The 24,436-nt window shown below is 38.0% G+C and overlaps 1 long non-coding RNA gene across 1 annotated transcript; it reads right to left on the reverse strand.

Annotated features, from left to right (window-relative positions):
* Positions 1 to 1,938: 1,938 nt before the first annotated feature.
* On the reverse strand, positions 1,939 to 21,619 carry LOC117064591. The gene is made up of 2 exons (XR_004429546.1): positions 21,581 to 21,619; positions 1,939 to 2,021 (listed from the first exon to the last, which is right to left on the reverse strand). It is a non-coding gene; the product is annotated as an uncharacterized LOC117064591 (long non-coding RNA).
* Positions 21,620 to 24,436: the final 2,817 nt, after the last annotated feature.

Consider the following 24,436-nt stretch of genomic DNA (forward strand, 5'->3'; position numbering starts at 1 on the left):
TCCAAGCTCCCAGCCAATCCTGGCTGAGCAAGCTGTCTCACTTCTCTTTCCTTACTTGCTTTCAGTGCTGTCACTTCTCTGTTGAATCCCACTGTTCTCTCTTAGAAAATTTCCTTGCAGTGTGAATATCTACTTACTACTTTGATTTGGCTGTGTGTCAGAGGCACGTACTGGCTGCATCTAGTCAGCCATCTTGCCTCCAGTCTGCTAGTCAATTCTTAAGTTCTGTAGTTCACTTTAAATTGCCTCTTCTACTCCATACACATTTTAGGGGATAATGAGCAGCTATAATCCAACCTGTTTAAAACCTTATAAAAATTGGACTATTTTAATAATATGAGCCACTCACTTGAAATATGTAGATAATTATGACTAAAATTAGTATCTACTTCAATTCCACGCAGTAAGGCTTGATTTAGTTGATTATTTACATCAACACCTTGATTCACATATACTGCCATTAAAAGACGAACACAACGGCATAGAGAATAGTACATAGGCATTGGAGCCAGACAAGCGTCAGTTAAAATCCCATAACCATGGATTAATTGCTGTGTGATGTTGGGCTAGTGTTTCAACTATTTTGAGAATAATTCTTACTATGATTGAAAATCAAATAGCGTGTGGTAGGAAATGTAACTGTCACAGAATAAAGACTCAAAAAGTGGTAGCAACTGTTTACTCAATATATATAGGGCGAGATCTTTAAAAAATATATATCTACCTGTGACAGGTAATGCCATATTAAATATCAAAGTTTCTCAGGCAAATTTACTTCAAGCTTATGTCAAATATTATTAACTTCCTAACAGGTAAAACAGTAATTTGTCAGAAATTGGTCACAGGAGTATAAAAACCAATAGGTTATATGTCTAATGAACTTGCATGCATCTATGTGCATGTGATTGTGTGTGCATGCAGAAGTGTGATTTATTTTTTTTAAAACATGTTTCATTTCACAAGGTCAATAAAAATATAATATCTCTACAAGTAACTACAAGGTAGTATGTTGCAAGATGGTCCAAGTGCACACACTGCAAGTCAGAGATGCAAACATTATATCCAGGAAGCAAATAAGAGTGTATCTGTGCCTGAAACAAGGATACTAAGGTCATCCACAACAGTGGTGTCTAATGGGGTACGCTGATATGAAAGAGTGAAGCAGCATCAACAGAGAGTAAAACAGAGTGACTGCAGCATGTTCTTCATTTTTGTCACTATTTTTTAATGTGTTACTTCAGATTTCAATGTAAAATTTTGAATAAAAGGAATCATTATATACATGTTTTATTTATTTTTGAAACAGATGTTCTCCCTTTTTGAAGAATAAATTACATTTTATTTTCCTCCAGTCTTATTGAGATATAATTGACAAATAAAATTAAATAAATATAAAGTGTATAATATTTTGATTTGTGTGTACTATATGAGGACAGGATTTGAGAAGCTTCCATGTTGGTGAACAAGAACATATCCATGTGTTGGGAGGGTGGCACATCTTAACTTTATAGGGACAGAAGCTTGTGTGCTTGATACCCTTCCAGACCTTGCTATTATACACACACACACACACACACCACACACACACACACACTCTATGCATCTATTTCCTCTGGCTGTTCATCTGTATCCTTTGAAGTAGCCTTTATAATAAGCTAGTGAATGTGTTTACCTGACTTCTATGAGCCACTCTAGCAAATCAAATGGACCTGAGGAGCAAGTCTTGGGAACCACAATTTATAGCTGGTAGGTCAGAAGCACAAGTTATAACCTGAAACTTGTGAATGGAATCTGAAGTGGGGGAAGTCTAGTGGGATTGAGTCCTTAACCTGTAGGATCTGACACTATCTTCAGGTAGATAGTGTCAGAATTGAATTTAATTATTACAGGACACCCGGCTGGTGTTTGCTGAAAAATTGGTTGGTGCGTGTGTGGAAGTGTCTTCTTTTTTTCTTGGTTAGTCTAGCTAGAGGTTTGTCAATATTGCCTACCTTTTCAAAAACCATCTCAGTTTTGTTGATCTTTTCTATTGTGTTTTGTCTTAATGTCATTTATTTATGCTCTAATCTTTACTATTTTCTTCATTCTGCTTCTTTTTAGCTTAGTTTGTTATTCTTTTTTAGTTTCTTAAGGTGTTATGCTAGGTTATTTGAGCTCTTTCTTCCTTGCATAGGTATTGGTTGGTTTAAACTTGCCTCTTAGAACTGCTTTTGCAGTATCCCATAGGTTTTGTAGTTGGGTCTCCATTTATGTTTGTCTCACGGTATTTTTAAATTTTTCCCTTTTTGTTTCTTCTATGACTCAAATAGTCATTCAAGAATGCGTTGTTGAATTTTCACATTTTTGAATTTTTCTGTTTCAAGGAAACAGAAAAACACAATAAGTTTTCAGTAACTGATAAACACAATACTTTTTTAGTAACTGACATTAAAGGAATGGACATCTATGAAGTGCCTGACAGAGACTTTCAAAATAATTATTTTAAGTAAACAGTCAGCTGAAAGAAAACACAAATAGACAACTCAATAATACCAGGAAAAACAATACATAAAAAAATTAGAAGTTAAAGAGATATAAATGATTAAAAAGAACTAAACAGAAGAAGCTGAATAATGCAATGAGTGACATAAAAATGCAAAAAAGGCTTCAACATCAGACTCAAGCAGAGGAAAGAAAGAATCTGTTAACTCAAAAATAAGTCATTTGAAATTATTCAGTGAGAGGAGAAAAAAGAAAAGAATGAAGGAAGGTGAAGAAAATTCATGGAATTTATAGGACACTATCATGTGAATCAATACACAATTAGAAACTCATGGTAAAAGAAAGGAAGATAAAGGAGATAAAAGCTTATTTAAAAAAATAATAGACAAAATCTTCACAAATATTGGGAAGGTTAGAATGTCCAGGTTTACATAGCTCAAAAGTCCCCAACCCAAGAACATAACACCAAGATACATTATAACCAAAATTTCAAAAGACAAAGAGAATTTTGAAAGCAGGAAGAGTAAAGCAACTTATGACACACAAGGACATTTTTATGACATTATCAGCATATTTCTTAGTAGAAACTGCACTCCAATAAAGAGTGAACTGATATATCCAAGGTGGTGAAAAAAAAAAAAACCTGACAAACAAGAATACTATGCTTGGCAAAGCTGTTCTTCAGAAATGGAGGAAAGATAAAGATTTCCTCAAAAAGAAATGCTGAGGAAGTTTGACATCACTAGACCTTCCTTACAAAAAATGCTGAGGAAGTTCTTCAAGTTATAATAAAAGATGCTAATTATTGTAAAAACCTATGGGAGTATTAAGTTCACTGCTAGAAATATATAGTCATACTCAGAATAATCATCAGGATATTGTAATTGTGTAATGATATTGTAAGGATAGTGTGTAAACCACTTTTAACTATAGTATACAAGTTAAAAGACAAATGTATTTTTAAAAGACTATAGCAACAATAATATATTGATACACAGTATAAATAGATGTAAATTGTGACATTAATAAGGAGAGGGAGAATTAAAAGTGTAGAGTGTTTTATGTGATGAAAAAGAAGCTTATTTTCTACTTAAAACAGATATATATAACTACAATATGTTTATGTAAGCCTCACGGTAACCAAAAAATAATTTTTTAGTAGCTGGTAAGATGGTTAAATAGGAACAGCTCCTGTCTGCAGCTCCCAGCGAGATCAACACGGAAGTGGGTGATTTCTGCATTTCCAACTGAGGTACCCAGCTCTTCTCATTGGTACTGGTTAGATAGTGGATGCAACCCATGGAGGGTGAGCCGAAGCAGGGTAGGGTGTTGGTTCACCCAGGAAGCACAAGGGGTTAGGGAACTCCCTCCCCCAGCCAAGGGAAGTCATGAAGGACTGTGCTGTGAGGAAGGGTGCATTCCAGCCCAGATACTACACTTTTCCCATGGTGTTTGCAACCCATAGACCAGGAGATTCCCTTGGATGCCTACACCACCAGGGCCCTGGGTTTCAAGTACAAAACTGGGCAGCCGTTTGGGCAGACACTGAGCTAGCTGCAGGAGTTTTTTGGGGTTTTTTTTTATACCCCAGGGGCACCTGGAACACCAGCGAGACAGAACTGATCACTCCCCATAAAAGGGACTGAAGCCAGGGAGCCAAGTGGTCTAGCTCAGCGGATCCCAACACCATGGAGATCAGCAAGCTAAGATCCACTGACTTGAAATTCTCGCTGCTAGCAAAGAAGTCTGAAGTAGACCTGGGATGTTCAAACTTGGTGGGGAAAGTGTTGTCCACCATTACTGAGGCTTGAGTAGGTGGTTTTCCCCTCTCAGTGTAAACAAAGCCACTGGGAAGTTTGAACTGGGAGGAGCCCACCACAGCTTGGCAAAGCTGCTATAGCCAGATGGCCTCTCTAGATTCCTCCTCTCTTGGCAGGACATCTCTGAAAGAAAGGCAGCAGCCTCAGTCAGGGGCTTACAGATAAAACTCCCATCTCTCAGGGACAGAGCACCTAGGGGAGGGGGTGGCTGTGGGCACAGCTTCAGCAGACTTAAACATTCCTGCCTGCTGGCTGTGAAGAGAGCAGTGGATCTCCCAGTATAGCACTCATGCTCTGCTAAGGGACAGACTGCCTCCTCAAGTGGGTCCCTGACCTCCATGCCTCCTGACTGGGAGACACCTCCCAGTAGGGGTTGACAGATACCTCATACAGGAGAGCTCCAGCTGGCATCTGGTAGGTGCCCCTCTGGGATGAAGTTTCCAGAGGAAGGAACAGGCAGCAATCTTTGCTGTTCTGCAGCCTCTCCTGGTAATACCCAGGCAAACAGTGTCTGAAGTGGACCTCCAGCAAACTCCAGCAGACCTGCAGCAGATGGGGCTTAACTGTTAGAAGGAAAACTAACAAACAGAAAGGAATAGCATCAACATCAACAAAAAGGATATCCATACAAAAACCCTGTTGGAAGTCACCATAATCAAAGACCAAAGGTAGATAAATCCACAAAGATGAGGATAAACCAGTGCAAAAAGGCTGAAAATGCCAAAACCAGATCGACTCTTCTCCTTCAAAGGATTACAACTCCTTGCCAGCAAGGGAACAAAACTGGGTGGAGAATGAGTTTGACAAATTGACAGAAGTAGGCTTCAGAATGTGGGCAATAACAAACATCTCTGAGCTAAAAAAGCATGTTCTAACCCAATGCAAGGAAGCTAACAGCCTTGAAAAAAGGTTAGAAGAATTGCTAACTAGAATAACCAGTTTAGAGAAGAACATAAATGACCTGATGTAGCTGAATAACATAGCACGAGAACTTCGTGAAGCGTACACAAGTATAAATAGCCAAATCAATCAAGCAGAAGAAAAGATATCAGTGATTGAAGATCAACTTAATGAAATAAAGTGTGAAGACAAGATTAGAGAAAAAAGAATGAAAAGGAATGAACAAAACCTCCTGGAAATATGGGACTATGGGAAAAGACCAAACTAACATTTGATTGGTGTACCTGAAAGTGATGGGAAGAATGGAATCAATTTGGAAAATGCTCTTCAGGATATTATCCAGGAGAGCTTCCCCAACCTAGCCAGACAGACCAACATTCAAATTCAGGAAATACACAGAACACCACAAAGATATTCCTTGAGAAGAACAACCCCAGGACACGTGATCATCAGATTCACTAAGGTTGAAATGAAGGAAAAAATGTTAAGGCAAGCCAGAGAGAAAGGCAAGGTTACCCACAAAGAGAAGCCAATCAGAATAGCAGCAGATTATACCTGATGTAAATGACGAGTTGATGGGTGCTGACGAGTTGTTGGGTGCAGCACACCAACATGGCACAAGTATACATATGTAACAAACCTGCACGTTATGCACATGTACCCTAGAACTTAAAGTATGATAATAAAAAAAAGAAACCCTGCAAGCCACAATAGAGTGGGGGCCAATTTCAACATTCTCAAAGAAAAGAATTTTCAACCAAGAATTTCATATCTAGCCAAACTAAGCTTCATAAGAGAAACAGAAGTAAAATCCTTTACAGACAAGCAAATGCTGAGAGATTTTGTCACCACCAGACCTGCCCTAAAAGAGCTCCTGAAGGAAGCACTAAATATGGAAAAGAAAAACCAGTTCCAGCCACTGCAAAAACATACCAAATTGTAAAGACCATTGACACTATGAAGAAACTGCATAAACTAAGGGGCAAAATAACCAGCTAGCATCATAATGACAGGATCAAATTCACACATAACAATATTAACCTTAAATGTAAACAGGTTAAATGCCCCGATTAAAAGACACAAACTGGCAAATTGGATAGACTCAAGACCCATCAGTGTGCTGTATTCAGGAGACCCATCTCACATGCAAAGACACACATAGGCTCAAAATAAAGGGATGGAGGAAGACTTACCAAGCAAATGAAAAACAAAAAACAGGAGGGTGTTCCAATCCTAGTCTCTGATAAAACAGACTTTAAACCAACAAACACAAAAAAAGACAAAGAAAGGCATTACATAATCGTAAAGGGATCAATGCAACAAGAAGAACTAACTATACTAAATATATATGCACCCAATACAGGAGCACCTAGATTCATAAAGCAAGTTCTTAGAGGCCTACAAAGAGACTTAGACTCCCACACAATAATAGTGGGAGACTTTAACATCCCACTGTAAATATTAGACAGATCAATGAGACAAAAAATTTACAAGGATATTCAGGACTTGAACTCAGCTCTGGACCAAGTGGACCTAATAGACATCTATAGAACTCTCCACCCCAAATCAACAGAATATACGTTTTTCTCAGCACCACATCATACTTATTGTAAAATTGACCACATAATTGGAAGTAAAACACTCCTCAGCAAATGCAAAAGAACAGAAATCATAACAAACAGTCTCTTAGACCACAGTGCAATCAAATTAGAACTCAGGATTAAGAAAGTCATTCAAAAGTGCACAGATACTTAGAAACTGAACAACCTGGTCTTGAATGACTACTGGGTAAATAACAAAATTAAGGCAGAAATAAATAAGCTCTTTGAAACCCATAAGAACAAAATAACAACGTACCAGAATCTCTGGGACAAAGCTAAGGCAGTGTTTAGAGGGAAATTTATAGCACTAAATGCCCACAGGAGAAAGTGGGAAAGATCTAAAATCGACATCATAGCATCACAATTAAAAGAACTAGAGAAGCAAGAGCAAACAAATTCATAAGCTAGCAGAAGACAAGAAATAACTAAGATCAGAGCAGAACTGAAGGAGATAGAGACATGAAAAACCTTTCAAAAAAGTCAATGAATTCAGGAGCTGTTTTTTTGAAAAGATTAACAAAATAGATAGACAACTAACCAGCCTAATAGAGAAGAAAAGAGAGAAGAATCAAATTGACAAAAAATAAAAAGGGAAAGGACTGCTGATTTCACAGAAATACAAACTACCATCAGAAAATATTATAAACATCTCTACGCAAATAAACTAGAAAATCTTGAAGAAATGGATAAATTCCTGGAGACATACACTCTCCCAAGACTAAACCAGGAAGAAGTCAAATCCCTGAACAAACTAATAACAAGTTCTGAAATTGAGGCAGTAATTAATAGTCTACCAACCAAATATAGCTCAGAACCAGACAGATTCACAGCCCAATTCTACTAGAGGTACAAAGAGGAGCTGGTACCATTCATTCTGAAACTCTTCCAAACAATAGAAAAAGAGAAACTCCTCCCTAACTCATTTTATGAGGCCAACATCATCCTGACACCAAAACCTGGCAGAGACACAACAAAAAAAAGGAAATTTCAGGCCAGTATCCCTGATGAACATCAATTCAAAAATCCTCAATAAAAGATTGGCAAACTGAATCCAGCAGCGCAAGAAAAAACTTATCCACCATGATCAAGTGGGCTTCATTCCTGTGATGCAAGGCTGCTTCAACATACACAAATCAATAAACATAATCCATCATATAAACAGAACCAATGACAAAAGCCACATGATTATCTCAATAGATGCAGAAAAGGCCTTTGATAAAATTCAACACCCTTTCATACTAAAAACTCTCAATAAACTATGTATTAATGGAATGTATCCCAATATAATAAGAGCTATTTATGACAACCCCACAGCCAATATCATACTGAATGGGCAAAAACTAGAAGCATTCCCTTTGAAAACTGGCACAAGACAAGGATGCTCTTTCTCACCACTCCTGTTCAACATAGTATTGGAAGTTCTGGCCAAGGCAATGAGGCAAGAGAAGGAAATAAATGGTATTCAAATAGGAAGAGAGGAAGTCAAATTGTCTCTGTTTGCAGATGACATGATTGTATATTTAGAAAACCCTATCATCTAAGCCCAAAATCTCCTTAAGTGGACAAGCAGCTTCAGCAGTCTCAGGATACAAAATCAATGTGCAAAAATCACAAGCATTCCTATGCATCAATAGTAGACAGAGAGCCAAATCATGAGTGAACTTCCATTCACAATTGCTACAAAGAGAATAAAATACCCAGGAATACAACTTACAAGGGATGTGAATGATCTCTTCAAGGAGAACTACAAACCAATGCTCAAGGAAATAAGAGAGAACACAAACACTCCGTGGTCAAGGATAGGAGGAATCAGTATTATAAAAATGACCATACTGCCCAAAGTAATTTATAGATTCAATGCTATCCCCATCAAGCGACCATTGACTTTCTTCATAGAATTAGAAAAAGCTACTTTAAATTTAATATGGAACCAAAGAAGACCACTTATAGCCAAGATAATCCTAAGCAAAAAGAAAGAACAAAGCTGGAGGCATCACGCTACCTGACTTCAAACCATACTACAAGGCTACAGTAACAAAAACACCATGGTACTGGCAACAAAACAGATATATAGACCAATGGAACAGAACAGAGGCCTCAGAAATAATGCTACACATCTAAAACCATCTGATCTTTGATAAACCTGACAAAAAAAAGGAATGGGGAAAGGATTCCCTATTTAGTAAGTGCTGCTGGGAAAATTGGCTAGCCATATGCAGAAAACTGAAACTGGACCCCTTCCGTACACCTTATATAAAAATTAACTCAAGATTGATTAAAGGCTTAAATGTAAGACCTAAAATCATAAAATCTCTAGAATAAAACCTAGGCAATACCGTTCAGGACGTAGGCATAGGCAAAATCTTCATGACTAAAACCCCAAAAGCAATGGCAACACAAGCCAAAATTGACAATAGAATCTAATTAAACTAAAGAGCTTCTGCAAAGAAAAAGAAACTGTCTTCAGAGTGAACAGGCAACCTACAGAATGGGAGAAAATGTTTGCAATCTATCCATCTGACAAAGGGCTAATATTGAGAATCTACAAGGAACTTAAATAAATTTACAAGAAACAAACAACTCCATCAAAAAGTGGGTGAAGGATATAAACAGACACTTCTCAAAAGAAGACATTTATGTAGCCAAGAAACATGAAAAAAAGCTCATCATCACTGATCATTAGAGAAATGCAAATCAAAACCACAATTAGATACTATCTTATGCCAGTCAGATTGGCAACCATTAAAAAGTCAGGAAACAACAGATGCTGGACATGATGTGGGGAAACAGGAACAGTTTTACATTGTTGGGGGGAGTGTAAATTAGTTCAACCATTTTAGAAGACTGTGTGGCGATTCTTTAAGGATCTTGAACTAGAATTACCATTTGACCCAGCAATCCCATTACTGGGTATACACCAAAGGGATTATAAATCATTCTACTATAAAGACGCATGCACATGTATGTTTATTGCAGCACTATTCACAATAGCAAAAGCTTGGAACCAACCCAAATGCCCATCAATGATAGACTGGATAAAGAAAATGTGGCACATATACACCATGGAATACTATGCAGCCATAAAAAGGATGAGTTCATGTCCTTTGCAGAGACGTGGATGAAGCTGGAAACCATCATTCTCAACAAACTAGCACAGGAACAGAAAACCAACACCACATGTTCTCACTCATAAGTAGGAGTTGAACAATGAGAATACTCATAAGTAGGAGTTGAACAATGTGACACAGGGAGGGAAACATCACACACCAGGGCCTGTCAGGGGATGGGTGCCTAGGGGAGGGATAGCATTAGGAGTAATACCTAAGGTAGATGACGGGTTGATGGGTGCAGCAAACCACCATGGCATGTGTATATTTATGTAACAAACCTGCACATTCTGCACATGTATCCCAGAACTTAAAGTATAAAAAATATTTTTTTAAAACCTCCAGTAGATATACAAAAGATAAAGACAAAGGCATCAAAGCATATCAATATAAAAAATTATCAAGTCACAAAGGAAGACAGCAAAAGAGAAATAAAGGAAGAAAAGAACTGTAGAACAATCAGAAAACAAGGACATAGCAATAGTAAATCCTTACCTATCAATAATTAATTGAAAATGGTTTACATTCTCCAATCAAAAGACAGAATGAATTTAAAAACAAGATCCAGTAATATACTTCCTACAAGATACTTCATGTAGCTTTAAGGACACACATAGGCTGAAAGTGAAGGGATGAAAAAAGATATTTTATGCAAATAGCAGCCAAAAGGGAGCAGAAGTGGCTTTAATTATATCATATAAAATTGACTTTAAGAACTGTCACAAGAGAAAAAAGAGGTCATTATATAACAATAAAATAGTCAATTCATCAAGCTGATGTAACAAGTGTAAATAAATATGTACTAAACATCAAAATATCTTAATGTACAAAGCAAATATTCACATAATTAAAGAGGGAAATTATCAGCAATACAATAATAGTAGGAGAATTCAATACCCTATTTTCAACAATGAATGTGTCCTTTGTAGGGGCATGGATGCGGCTGGAAACCATCATTCTCAGAAACTACCGCAAGAACAGAAAACCAAACACCTCATGTTCTCACTCATAGGTAGGAATTAAACAGTGAGATCACTTGGACACGGGAAGCGGAACATCACACACCGGGCCCTATTATGGGGAGGGGGAGGAGGGAGGGACTGCATTGGGAGTTATACCTGATGTAAATGACGAGTTGATGGGTGCTGACGAATTGATGGGTGCAGCACACCAACATGGCACAAGTATACATACGTAACAAACCTGCACGTTGTGCACATGTACCCTAGAACTTAAAGTATTAAAAAAAAAAAAAGCACACAAGAGAAAAAATAATAATAATACAGACAAAACGTCAGTAAAGAAACAGTGGACCTGAATAACAATATAGACCAAATAGACCTAAAAACACACACAGAATGTTTCTTCCAACAATAGCAGAATAGACCTGTGATTTTTAGGATTTTAGGCCTTAAGAGATTTTGAGATTTTAGAATTTCAACATTTGAGATTATGGTGTTTGTGACTGTGTCTTTTGGGATTACGGCCCAACTCGTACTGCAAATGCTTTCTCCCAGTTCTTGGCTTACATTTGCAGTCTCTTATTTATGCTCTTAGAAAAACAGCTGCTTTAATTTTTAAAACTCTAATGCATCAGTTTCTATTTTTTTCTTTTATAATTAATGCTTTTTTTCTGGTCTTCTCTAATAAATCATTGCCTATGGGTCTATGACCCATTTTGACAGTGTGTGGTAGGAGGTTGAGGTTACTATTTTTTCATATGGATGCCTAATTGTTCTTTCACCACATGTTAAAAGCTGATTCTTTCCCTATTAATTAATTTTGATACCACTGTCAAGAATCAATCAACTCTATATGTGCAGGACTTCTTCTATACCCACTATTATGTTCAGTTAATCTATACCAACTCCAATGCCACATTGTTTCATTACTATAAAATGCAAAACTATAAACACATATAAGACAAAACAATAGCTTTATAGTAATTCTTGAAATGAGGTAGTATAATTATCCAACTTTGTTCTTTGTCTTCAAAATTATCTTGGATACTATAGGTTCTTTGCCTTTTCATATGAATTCTAGTATCAACTTGTTTATTTATACAAACAAACCTGCTGGCTTTGTAACTGAAATCGCGTTGATCAATTTAGGGGTGAATTGACACTTTAATAATACTGTGGCTGAGTGCAGTGACTTGCACCTGTAATCTCAGCACTTTGGGAAGCTGAGGTATGACCATCACCTGAGTTCAGGAGTTGGAGACCAGCCTGGGCAACATACCAAGACCTCTTCTTTACTAAAAATTAAAAAAATTAGCCAGGTGTGATAACACATGCCTGTAGTCCTAGGTACTTGGTAGACTGAGATGGGAGAATCGCTTGAGCTCAAAGATCGAGGCTGCAGTGAGCTATGATCACATCACTGCACTCCAACCTGTGCGACAGAGGAAGACCCTGTCTCAAAAAACAAATTTGAGTCTTCCAATTGTGTGCTGTTGTCCAATGTCTGTAAATATATTTTCATATATTTTTGGAGGGTTCATGTGGTGTCAGTTTCCCTATCATGACAGGAGTGGAAAGCTGACAATTCTAATTTTAAACAGAATTCTGAACAGGCCATTGCCAGTAATTTTTCTCTAACTGCAAATAAAGTTTTCCTAGTTTTTGTTTTAATACTTTCCCTCCCATCCCTTTGACATACAAAGGTTTAAAAAAAGACCAGAAAAACCTAATTAACATAGATTGCCAAAGTTCATCACTGTAGAGGCAGGCAAGGTAAAGGAGAGGGAATAAGGTTACCAGACCGAAGTTTGAGTTTTGGTTCTATGTTAAACTGGTATGGTCTTGGGTAAACTATTTAATGTCTTTTAACTTTAACTTTCGTATTAGAAAAAATGGGGCTAATCCTCCTCTAATTTTTCCACAGGGTTATTTAAAGTCTCTTGTAAAATAGTGCATAGATATGAAAATATTCTGTAAACTCTAAGGCACTGAACACAACTAAAAATTACTTTTGTTATTCTTGAATAAAATAAAATTCTGTTCTCTCAGACAACTCTCATTTTCTCTCTACCTCCCCAGTTATCTGGATATTTGGCTCAGGATTCGTTCATGCCTCTTTTTTTTCTCTTATAGTTTGCAGTAAGAGAGGGAGGATGTTGTAGCACTTAGTTGAAAAGAAACATTCTCCAAAGCATTTGCCCTGTAGGGAAAATTTTCTTCCTTTCTTTGGAATTATGCCTGAGAAATAATATACTTTGGGCTTTTAGCCAATCAAGAAAGCAACAGCAAGAAAACATGTTTACTTGCACTTAGAAAGGAAAAAGATGGCTTTGATTTTATAAGATTTCCTTATTTAAAAACTATTTGTGCATGTTTTTAAAAAGTTTAAAATTAAACTTTAATTATTGCTTGTAAGAAACTTTAATTATTGCTTTTAGGAAAGTGTCATGACTAAATTTGTCGATTACAGAAATTATTCTGGTTTTGGTATTATCATCTCCAGGACACTTGAACTCCATGACTTTTCAGAAATGCTTACTCATGCAATAAGCGGTAGCCTTGTCTCGGTGTATTGAATGAAACAGAACCTACAAATACTTTGCTTTCCCTAATTATTCCTTTATATTATGAATTTTGGAAGCCAGGCACACTTTTTTTCTAATCTTAGCTTCTTCTTTTATTAGTTATGGGCCCCCAGGATGTTACTCAACCACTCTAGGCATCAGTTTCCTCATCTATGGAATGGGCTGATATAAATAAATACAAACACACAAGGTTGATTTAGGATTTAATAAATTAATAGTACAAAGCATTTAGAACAATGCCTTATATGTGGTAAGTTCTCCATAAATGGCAGGTTCAGAGTAGGCATTCAATAAGCATTATTATAAAAATACTTCATGTTATTTTTAATGCTATTCTTTTAGTGTACATGGTACAAGACTTATTTGGCAAGAATTATTCTAAGTTTTGAGGACCTGAACTGGGTGGACAGGAATCTTGATATTTACAAATAAGTTTTGTTCCAGAATCAAGGGACTCCTAAAACTCACCCTTCACAAATTGAACTGTCAGTTGTCTGGGAGAATAGAATAGTTAAGTTTATGTGATTTACAACTTGGACCCTGGCTACTAAGAGTTGAAAGTCCCTTCATTAGTTTTAGACATGGCATTGGCTTTGTAGGTGGGAAAACAGGAATGCCTCTGCATTTTTGGACATGTCTTTTGGACATGTCCCAGGCTAGTCTGGGAGTTGTGAAAGGAAAGGAATGGGATTCCTTCCCCCTACAATGACATCCACAGTGTCCACAGTGATTCCCTGTCACCTTATACATACCTTAAACAAGTGTAACTCTCTCTGTTGTAATTGCTTATTTTACTAGGTCTGATTTCTCTGTTAGTTCAAATTCTTTGTGGAGAAAAGGAAATGCATATTCACCACTGGTGGGAATGTAAATTAATTCAGCCATTGTAGAAAGCAGTTTGGTAATTTCTCAAAGAAGTTCAAATAGAATTACCATTTGACCTAGGATTCCCATTATTGGGCATATACCCAAAGGAATGAAAATCATTATACCATAAAGACACATGCATGTGTATGTTCATGACAGCACGATTCACAATAGCAAAGACATGAAATCAACCTAAATGCCCATCAATGGTAGACTGGACAAAGAAAATGTGATACATATCTACCATGGAGTACAATGCAGCCATAAAAAAGAATAAGATTATGTTCCTTGCAGCAACACGGATGGAGCTGGAGGCCATTATTCTAAGCAAACTAATACAGGATCAGAAAACAAAATACCATATGTTCTCATACGGTATGTTCAAATACAAACTTTGTTAATTTTGTATTTATTTATTCATTTATTCATTCATTTATTTAGAGATGGAGTCTCACTCTGTCACCAGGCTGGAGTGCAGTGGCGTGATCTCAGCTCACTGCAACCTCCGCCTTCCGAGCTAAAACAATTCTGCTACCTCAGCCTCCCAAGTAGCTGGGACTACAGGCCCAGCTTTCTACTTTCTTGACCTCGTGATCCACCCACCTCGGCCTCCCAAAGTTCTGGGATTATAGGCATGAGCCACTGTGCCCAGCCAATTTTGTATTTATTAATGAGCTCTTTTTGGTTTGTTTTCTTGCTACTAGCATGTAAGTTTTATGAGGTAAAGAACATGTTTATCTCTATTACATTCCCAGGGCCAAAGACCGTGCCATTTCTAGTAAGTATGTATTGAAATAATTATAAATCAGTTGAAGTTTTCAAATTTAGTTTGCATTTTTTTTCTGTCTCGCTAGGCAGGGAAGCAAGCATTTGGAGGTAACATACACTAACATAGAAGTGTGTTAGTAGATGTGAGTGGCTAGATTTTGGCTAAACCAAAATTGAGAAGTCCTCTCAATACTACATGTTCAGAATGTAAAGACACTGTATTGAGTGGACTTCTCAATTTTGGTTTAGCCATGAGGGCTTTATGTCTTTCAAGAAGGAATGCATCTGATCAAAAAGAAGTTATAAACAAACAAGTTAACCAAGTTTTCAGTGTGGAGAGTTGAAGCCCTATTCTCCTGGTCCTAACAGGTCCTTATATGTATGGAAAAAATAGCCTCGTATCTCAATATAAGAGGGATATTTGAGATAATGCAATATAAACTCTTGTGACAAGTGCTTTCAAATGGACTGCAGAAGGGTAAGGAGATGTATTATGGTTAACCTTATTCTCAGATAATTTTTTGATCATATGGACATTTTCTAGCCACTTTTAAATTATCTCAGCATTTCACAGACAGGAGCTAAGAGCTATTAATATTTATTTGGAGTGAAAAAGAACATGCCAAGAAATTAGAATAAGTATCTTTTCTCAGCAGACCCCAGACTATAAATGATCTGTATACAAACAAAAATCGATCAAAGTAAATCTCAAACTCAGTGTAGGCACATCTCCTGCTGAGGATGGTGAGCTCCAGCGCCACATCATGGTGGTCTCTCCAAATTGGATTGAGCCACCTGCATGTTATATCCTTATTGGACACAGCAATGCTTTCTAGATTACATTTTAGTGTTTTAATTTACTTGTATGAGGAAGGGAGGGCAGCACAAATCATCTCATACCATCGAGAGAACTTCTCAGCACAAAGATAGTTTTGTATTTCTCCCTTCAGACAAAAACTTGGCATATTATGACTTTGAAAGGCTTAGTTTTACCGAGGGGACAATTGCTATGGCTTGATGAGTTTAAATCAATATCCAACATCAGTGCTTTCATCCTCTTATGTCTAATAAAACAAAATAGGGTCCTTGGGGGTAAGTGAAGAAGAAATCAAGGTATTTTTAAGGGGCATCTGCCGGTGGAGAAGCCAAACGTCTCTCTGTTCTCAACTGCTATTGTTGTGGGCAACAAAAATAATCTGGGCCCAGTATTTCCATAGCATAAGCTATGTACTAAAGTTTATTGGGACACATGTCCAGAGTCTTTCAGAAGGTGGAGCAGGCAGTTTCAATTGGCTTCTATCGTGTAATCAGCTATCCAGGAAGAAATTGCAAGAAAGAGTGCTACCTAAAATGGTTTCTCTAGAAATGGAATTTATGTTGCCTATAAAACTGTTTTCTCATTAATAGATAACTTCCTCCTTAGTAAATTTGGTTAAAAATGTATATAATAGGCTTTGAATGGTTTTCCTAAATTTTATAATAATCATTAACAGATTTCTTCCTAGTCAATATCAATTACTAACACAGCAACTTTGCTATATTGACTTATTAAAGGGAGGTGATAATGGTATGGAACCTAGGGCTTGGAAGCAAAAGGCCTTGTTTTTCATTTCAGTTCTTGGACTAAATAGAAGTGAGATCTTGACCAACATATTCTGAGCCTCAATTTTTGCATATGTAAAATGGGGCAAATAATAATTTTAGAGATGGAGTAAAAATTAACTTTGATAATGCATTAAAGTGTTTAGTACTATGCTAAGCAAGTAGAAAGTGCTCAACAGGCAGTAGTTAATAATTCCGGTAACAATGACAGTGGTTGCCCTAACTGAGTTAACTTTTTAAGTCAGATGTCTAATTGGATTGCACATATAAATATAATCTTAAAACCAAACACAATAGCAATAAACAACAAAAAGTCAGCACATATTTTTTTCATTTTTCAGTCTTTTCTGCTTATGGTACAAATATCCTAAATTATAATATCTCCTTGTTTTCTATTAACAGTGACCAAAAAAAGTCATACTGTTCCCAGCATTATTCTTTCAGTGTTATAGCAATACAGGCAAAATCAAGTGGAGAATAACATAATGATGCGTGTTGGGAAATGTGTATCTTCTGGTGTGGCTTATCCAGAGGGCCACTTTGTGCTAACGTAACTTCTGGGTCATTGTTCGACACTTAGCTTCAAAAGCTGTTGAGTGCTGATAGGTTTTGATAATGTGGCAACTGCAGGCAGAAAATGTCAAGTGCAAGTAGTTTAAGGAGCACTCAGGAAAACTATTTCCTGACTAAAAATACAATGAGACATCGCATCTTAAATCCAATCTAGCGTGTAGCCAGACTAAATGGAACAGAAGAATAAAATGTATTCCATTCATAATGAACTGAGACTGCACATAAAAGAATCTTTAAAATATCCAAATGGTTAAAATGGATTATATTTCCCTTTGGGAAAGGAAGTAGTCAAAGGGATAGGTCTGATGAACTGAGCTTATTAAATTGGCTTTTGGTGGTGATGAAAATTGTATTGACAAAAGGCAGTGGTATATATTTCACACACATTTGCAGAGGTAATAAACATAAAGTACTGCTCTGGTAAAAAGTTGAGATGCTTTATATTCTGACACCCAGACTCTGGTGGCATGCTTATCATCCCGAGTTGTGCTCAGCTTTGAGAAAACTAAGGTGATTTTATGAGTAAGCACCTTTAATCATTGGTGGGGTTACTTTTCTTTCCTTCCATCCTCCCTCCCTCCCTCCCTTCTTCCTCCCTTCTCTTCCCTTCCCTTCCTTTCCCTTTCTTCTTTCTTTCTTTCTTTCTTTCTTTCTTTCTTTCTTTCTTTCTTTCTTTCTTTCTTTCTTTCTTTCTTTCTTCTTTCTTCTTTCTTTCTTTTTCTTTCTTTCTTTCTTTCCGTCTTTCTTTCTTCTTTTTTTTTTTGGCGGAGTCTCACTCTGTCACCCAGGCTGGAGTGCTAGAGTGCAGTGATGTGATTTCAGCTCACTGCAACCTCTGCCTCCTGGGTTCAAGGGATTCTCCTGCCTCAGCCTCCTGAATAGCTGGGACTACAGGTGCCCACCACCACACTTGGCTAATTTTTTTGTATATTTAGTAGAGACGGGGTTTCACTATGTTGGCCAGGCTGGTCTCAAACTCCTGACCTCAGGCAATCCACCTGCCTCAGCCTCCCAAAGTGCTGGGATTACATGCGTGAGCCACCATACCGGGCCTGGTGGGATTACTTTTTAACTTCACGCAACTATGCATTACTTGAGACAAGATTTGGGAATGGGAGGGGTAGACATCAATTTATTCAGTTGACATTATCAGGGAAATTCCCATCCTTTTAGTGATATGGACTGGAGGCAGGGAGATATTGGGTGGAAGAGGGTGGTTCCCCAGCAAAGGCCCCACCCTCAAGCCTGGAAACCTGTGGCCCTAAATGGGAACAGGCATTTCTTTTTTTCACACCCAAATGTTGCCTTTTGATCCACAATGCCCTCCTATGCCATACCCATATACACCCCAAACCTCCATGAGCAGAAGAGCAGAGTAACAGAAGAGCAGTGCAGCAGGGAAGCAGAGAAGAGAAGGAATGTCTGAATGTTGAGGAGTCTGGCTAGGGACAGTCAGAGAGAAGATCAGCCATCGGACCACCAAACTCCAGGGGAAGATCGTCTTCCTACTCAATCCCCTTTCTGGTTCCCTATCCATCCTGCTGAGAGCCACCTCCATCCAGCAATAAAATCCCCTGCAATCACCATCCTTCAATTTGTCCGTGTGACCTGATTTTTCCTGGATGCCAGACAGGAACCTGGGTACCAAGAGGGCACTGAGCTAGTTAACACTTAAGCCTTCTGTGGATGGCAGAGCTAAAAGAGCACTGTAACATATCCACTGAGACTTCAGGAGTCACAGGCACCTACCCCTAGACACTACCATGGGACTGGAGCCCAAAAGCACTTGTCCCGGTTCCTGCACCTGCCCATTTGCATGCTCCCCCTCCTGTAAGGGGTTTGAGTGCACAGCAGCCAAACAGACAAGCCACACCCCTGTTGCACATCTTGCAAGGGGGGCCAGGGAACTATCCTATTTTATTAGTACAATACCAAAGAATATATGAGTACTGTGAGTGCATATGAAGGCATGTTATTAACCTTGCTCTGGGAAACCCTCCTTTTCTAGTCTAGATTGTGAGTTATTTTATGATTCTTTACATATCCCAATTGATGTAGACATAATACATTTCATATTTCTGCCTTCATTAACAAAATAAAACTCAGGTCCTGAGAGTTTTAGTAAAGCAAGGCAATTCAGTGTGTGGAAAAGGGTGGCTGACGTGGACAACAATGGCTTGGTCTCTGAGATTTGAATGCCTTTGATTTATCTTCTTTAATATAGAAGGCACCACTACATTGGCCTTTTGAGAACATAGATATTTCTATAATGCCTTGTAGAAACATTGAAAAATAACCCTTCCCTTGCTTCCCAGTAGTCCAACTGAGACTTGACTGGAACTCTAAATAAAACTTACTATAAATTTGAGGATAATATAAGATAAATATACAGTGCCACAGTCTCTTCATCTGTAAAGTGGAGTAACAATAATGTCTACCCTGAGAATCTCCAGTCTTCAGAATAGCATGTGACACCTAATGGAGTTCCAGCAAATGTTAGCTGCTATTATTGTTAACTTTTATTGCTGTTACAGTGAGATCTATGGCTCTAGAATTTTGATGATCTCCATATTAGGATCTAAATAATAACACAGAAATCTCATCAGACACTTCACAGTGAGGTTACCTAGAGATGAGCACTAGCAGGAAAGTAATACCATTCCTCGGCTGGAAAGACATAGGGAACAGGTGTTCCTGGAGCCCAGAGACAAGGTCACCTGATAGAAGTGTGAACCTTGGAAGAGCTTTCTGGAGTGAGCTGGAGTCACGGAAGAGATTTAGCCATGCTGGGGAAGATATTCATGACACAGAGAGGAGAGAAATACTCTAGATTCTCCTTTTTCTCCACCCCCCAGTCTTGTACCAGTTTCTCTGTTATTCAAATCCAGTAAGAAGCCTAATGACCTGGCAGCCTGGTAAGCAAAGATTTCAAGGGTCAGTCCTCCCTCACCCTTTGTTACAGAGTATGTCAGAAAAAGGGTAACAGAAGGATCTGAGGGCCAACAGGCTCAGGAACAGCGCAAGCTCATCTACAAGATAGGGCTTGCTCTCTGGGTCCACAGGCAGTTCTTATTCAACAGCTTTCTAGCTGCCCGACTTCCTGCATGTGCAAAGCCATTTTAAAATGCACTGCTCAGGAGCACCCTTTTCTATATGATGGCAATGTCTTATCCAATTTTGTGTGTTCAACTTCTAGAGTAACCCCTGGTTCAGTGGGTCTTAATAAATGTTGCTGAACTGACATTCTCAAAGGACCATTGTAGGACCCAATGTGGTGATGTGCATGAAAGCACCTATTAAACGGGACAAACACAAGAAATTGCTCTGAGTCCACACTAGCCTTCCAACTTTCTGTAAAGAACTCTGATGTCGTGTCTCCTGCCACCTGACAATTAAAGCACTTTCTTCCAACTAGAAACCATTTTCTTCTATCACTCCTGACGCAGGTGGATTACAGAAGTGTAGGAAATATCCTGGTGGAATCTGATTTCTTCTTGAATTAAATGATCTTTTAGAACTGTGATGATTTGTGAGAGTAAGACTAAATTCTTCAGAGTTAAACGGAATTGAGGTAAATGAGGGAGAAAGGATGGAATGAGACATCATTTGCATAAATACACATTAGCAAAGAGGAGCAAACATTGTTGGTGGCTTTTGCAGAACTCTGTTTTTATGAAATGGCTTTAGAAACTGAAAAAAATGGAGTTCATTCAAACAAGCTGGGAAACATGGTATTTTCTTAGGTATACTTTTCAGCAGAAATGCACCCTGCTCTGTGGAGTAGCCCTAACTCTTAGATCTAGGCCTAAGTTCAGTAAATATGGAATTCACCGTTGCAAAAACTGCAGGCAGTGGATCTTAACAGGAACTGTCTTAGTCCTTTTGTTTTCACCCTTTTTTCTATCACTGTGTAGCAACCTTCTTGAAGTAGTTCTGCATCAGGTTTCTTTTTTTTATACTTTAAGTTGTAGGGTACATGAGCATGAAATGCATGTGTGTTACATATGTATACATGTGCCATGTTGGTGTGCTGCACCCTTTAACTCGTCATTTACATTAGGTATATCTCCTAATGCTATCCCTACCCCTCCCTCCACCCAACAACAGGCCCCAGTGTGTGATGTTCCCTTCCTGTGTCCAAGTGTTCTCATTGATCAATTCCCACCTATGAGTGAGAATACGTGGTGTTTGGTTTTCTGTTCTTGTGATGGTTTGCTGAGAATGATGGTTTCCAGCGGCATCCATGTCCCTACAAAGGACATGAACTCATTCTTTTTGATGGCTGCTATCTCCTTGAAGAGATCCTTCACATACCTTTTAAGTTGTATTCCATGGTGTATATGTGCCACATTTTCTTAATTCAGTCTGTCAGTGATGGACGTTTGGGTTGGTTCCAAGTCTTTGCTATTGTGAATAGTACTGCAATAAACATACGTGTGCATGTGTCTTAATAGCAGCATGATTTATAATCCCTTGGGTTTATACCCATTAATGGGATGGCTGGGTCAAATGGTATTTCTAGTTCTAGATCCTTGAGGAATTGCCACACTGTTTTCCACAATGGTTGAACTAGTTTACAGTCCCATCAACAGTGAAAAAGTGTTCCTATTTCCCCACATCCTCTCCAGCACCTGTTGTTTCCTGACTTTGTAATGATTGCCATTCTAACTGGTGTGAGATGGTATCTCATTGTGGTTTTGATTTGCATTTGTCTGATGGCCAGTGATGATGAGCATTTTATCATGTGTCTGTTGGCTGCATAACTGTCTTCTTTTGAGAAGTGTCTGTTCATATCCTTCACCCACTTTTGTTGGGGTTGTTTGTTTTTTTCTTGTAAATTTGTTTGAGTTATTTGTAGGTTCTGGATATTAGACCCTTGTCAGATGAGTAGATTGCAAAATTTTCTCCCATTCTGTAGGTTGCCTATTCACTTTGATAGTAGTTTCTTTTGCTGTGCAGAAGCTCTTTGGTTTAATTAGATCCCATTTTTCAATTTTGGCTTTTGTTGTCATTGCTTTTGGTGTTTTAGACATGAAGTCCTTGCCCATGCCTATGTCCTGAATGGTAGTGTCTAGGTTTTCCTCTAGGGTTTTTATGGTTTTAGGTCTAACATTTAAGTCTCTAATCCATCTTGAATTAATTTTTATATAAGGTGCAAGGAAGGGATCCAGTTTCAACTTTCTACATATGGCTAGCCAGTTTTCCCAGCACCATTTATTAAATAGGGAATCCTTTTCCCATTTCTTGTTTTTGTCAGATTTGTCAAAGATCAGATGGTTGTAGATGTGTGGTATTATTTCTGATGGCTCTGTTTTGTTCCATTGGTCTATATCTCTGTTTTGGTACCAGTACTATGCTGTGTTGGTTACTGTAGCCTTTTAGTATAGTTTGAAGTCAGGTAGCATGTTGCCTCCAGCTTTGTTCTTTTGTCTTAGGATTGTCTTGGCAATGTGGGCTCTTTTTTGGTTCCATATGAACTTTAAAGTAGTTTTTTCCAATTCTGTGAAGAAAGTCATTGGTAGCTTAATGGGGATGGCATTGAATCTATAAATTACCTTGGACAGTATGGCCATTTTCACAATATTGATTCTTCCTATCCATGAGCATGGAATGTTCTTCCATTTGTTTGTGTCCTCTTTTATTTCGTGTTTGCTCTTGCTTCTCTAGTTCTTTTAATTGTGATGTTAGGGTGTCAATTTTGATCTTTCCTGCTTTCTCTTGTGGGCATTTAGTGTTATAAATTTTCCTCTGAACACTGGTTTAAATGTGTCCCAGAGATTCTGGTATGTTGTAGCTTTGTTCTTATTGGTTTCAAAGAACATCTTTATTTCTGCCTTCATTTCATTATGTACCCAACAGTCATTCAGGAGCAAGTTGTTCAGTTTCCATGTGGTTAAGCAGTTTTCAGTGGGTTTCTTAATCCTGAGTTCTAGTTTGATTGCACTGTGGTCTGAGATATAGTTTGTTATAATTTCTATTCTTTTACATTTGCTGAGGAGTGCTTTAATTCCAACTATGTGGTCAATTTTGGAATATGTGCGATGTGGTGCTGAGAAGAATATATATTCTGTTGACTTGGGGTGGAGAGTTCTGTAGTTGTCTACTAGGTCTGCTTGGTGCAGAGCTGAGTTCAATTCCTGGATATCCATGTTAACTTTCTGTCCCATTGATCTGTCTAATGTTGACAGTGGGGTGTTAAAGTCTCCCATTATTATTGTGTGGGAGTCTAAGTCTCTTTGTAAGTCTCTAAGGACTTGCTTTATGAATTTCTGTGCTCCTGTATTGGGTGCATCTATGTTTAGGATAGTTAGCTCTTCTTGTTGAATTGATCACTTTATCATTATGTGCCTTCTTTGTCTCTTTTGATCTTTGTTGGTTTAAAGTCTGTTTTATCAGAGACTAGGATTGCAACCCCTGCTTTTTTTTGTTTTCCATTTGCTTGGTAGATCTTCCTCCACCCCTTTATTTTGAGTCTATGTGTGTCTCTGCATGTGAGATGGGTCTCCTGAATACAGCACACTGATGTGTGTTGACTCTTTATCCAATTTGCCAGTCTGTGTCTTTTAATTGGAGCATTTAGCCCATTTACATTTAAGGTTAATATTATTATGTGTGAGCTTGATCCTGTCATTATGATGTTAGCTGGTTATTTTGCTCATTAGTTGATGCAGTTTCTTCCTGGCATCGATGGTCTTTACATTTTGTCGTGTTTTTGCAGTGGCTGGTACTGGTTGTTCCTTTCCATGTTTAGTCTTCCTTCAGGAGCTCTTATAGCGCAGGGCAGGTTGTGACAAAAATCTCAGCATTTCCTTGTGTGTAAAGGATTTTTTTTCTCCTTCACTTATGAAACTTAGTTTGGCTGGGTATGAAATTCTGGGTAGAAAATTCTTTTTTTAAGAATATTGAATATTGGCCCCCACTCTCTTCTGGCTTGTACAGTTTCTGCCAAGAGATCTGCTGTTAGTCTGATGGGCTTCCCTTTGTGGATAACCTTATCTTTCTCCCTGGCTGCCCTTAACATTTTTCCTTCATTTCAACTTTGGTGAATCTGACAATTATGTGTCTTGGAGTTGCTCTTCTGGAGGAGTATCTTTGTGGCATTCTCTGTATTTCCTGAATTTGAATGTTGGCCTGCCTTGCTAGATTGGGGAAGTTCTCCTGGATAATATC

This window comes from Trachypithecus francoisi, unplaced genomic scaffold (assembly GCF_009764315.1).
Source record: "Trachypithecus francoisi isolate TF-2019V2 unplaced genomic scaffold, Tfra_2.0 Lachesis_group2, whole genome shotgun sequence".
NCBI classification, from domain to species: Eukaryota; Metazoa; Chordata; class Mammalia; order Primates; family Cercopithecidae; genus Trachypithecus; species Trachypithecus francoisi.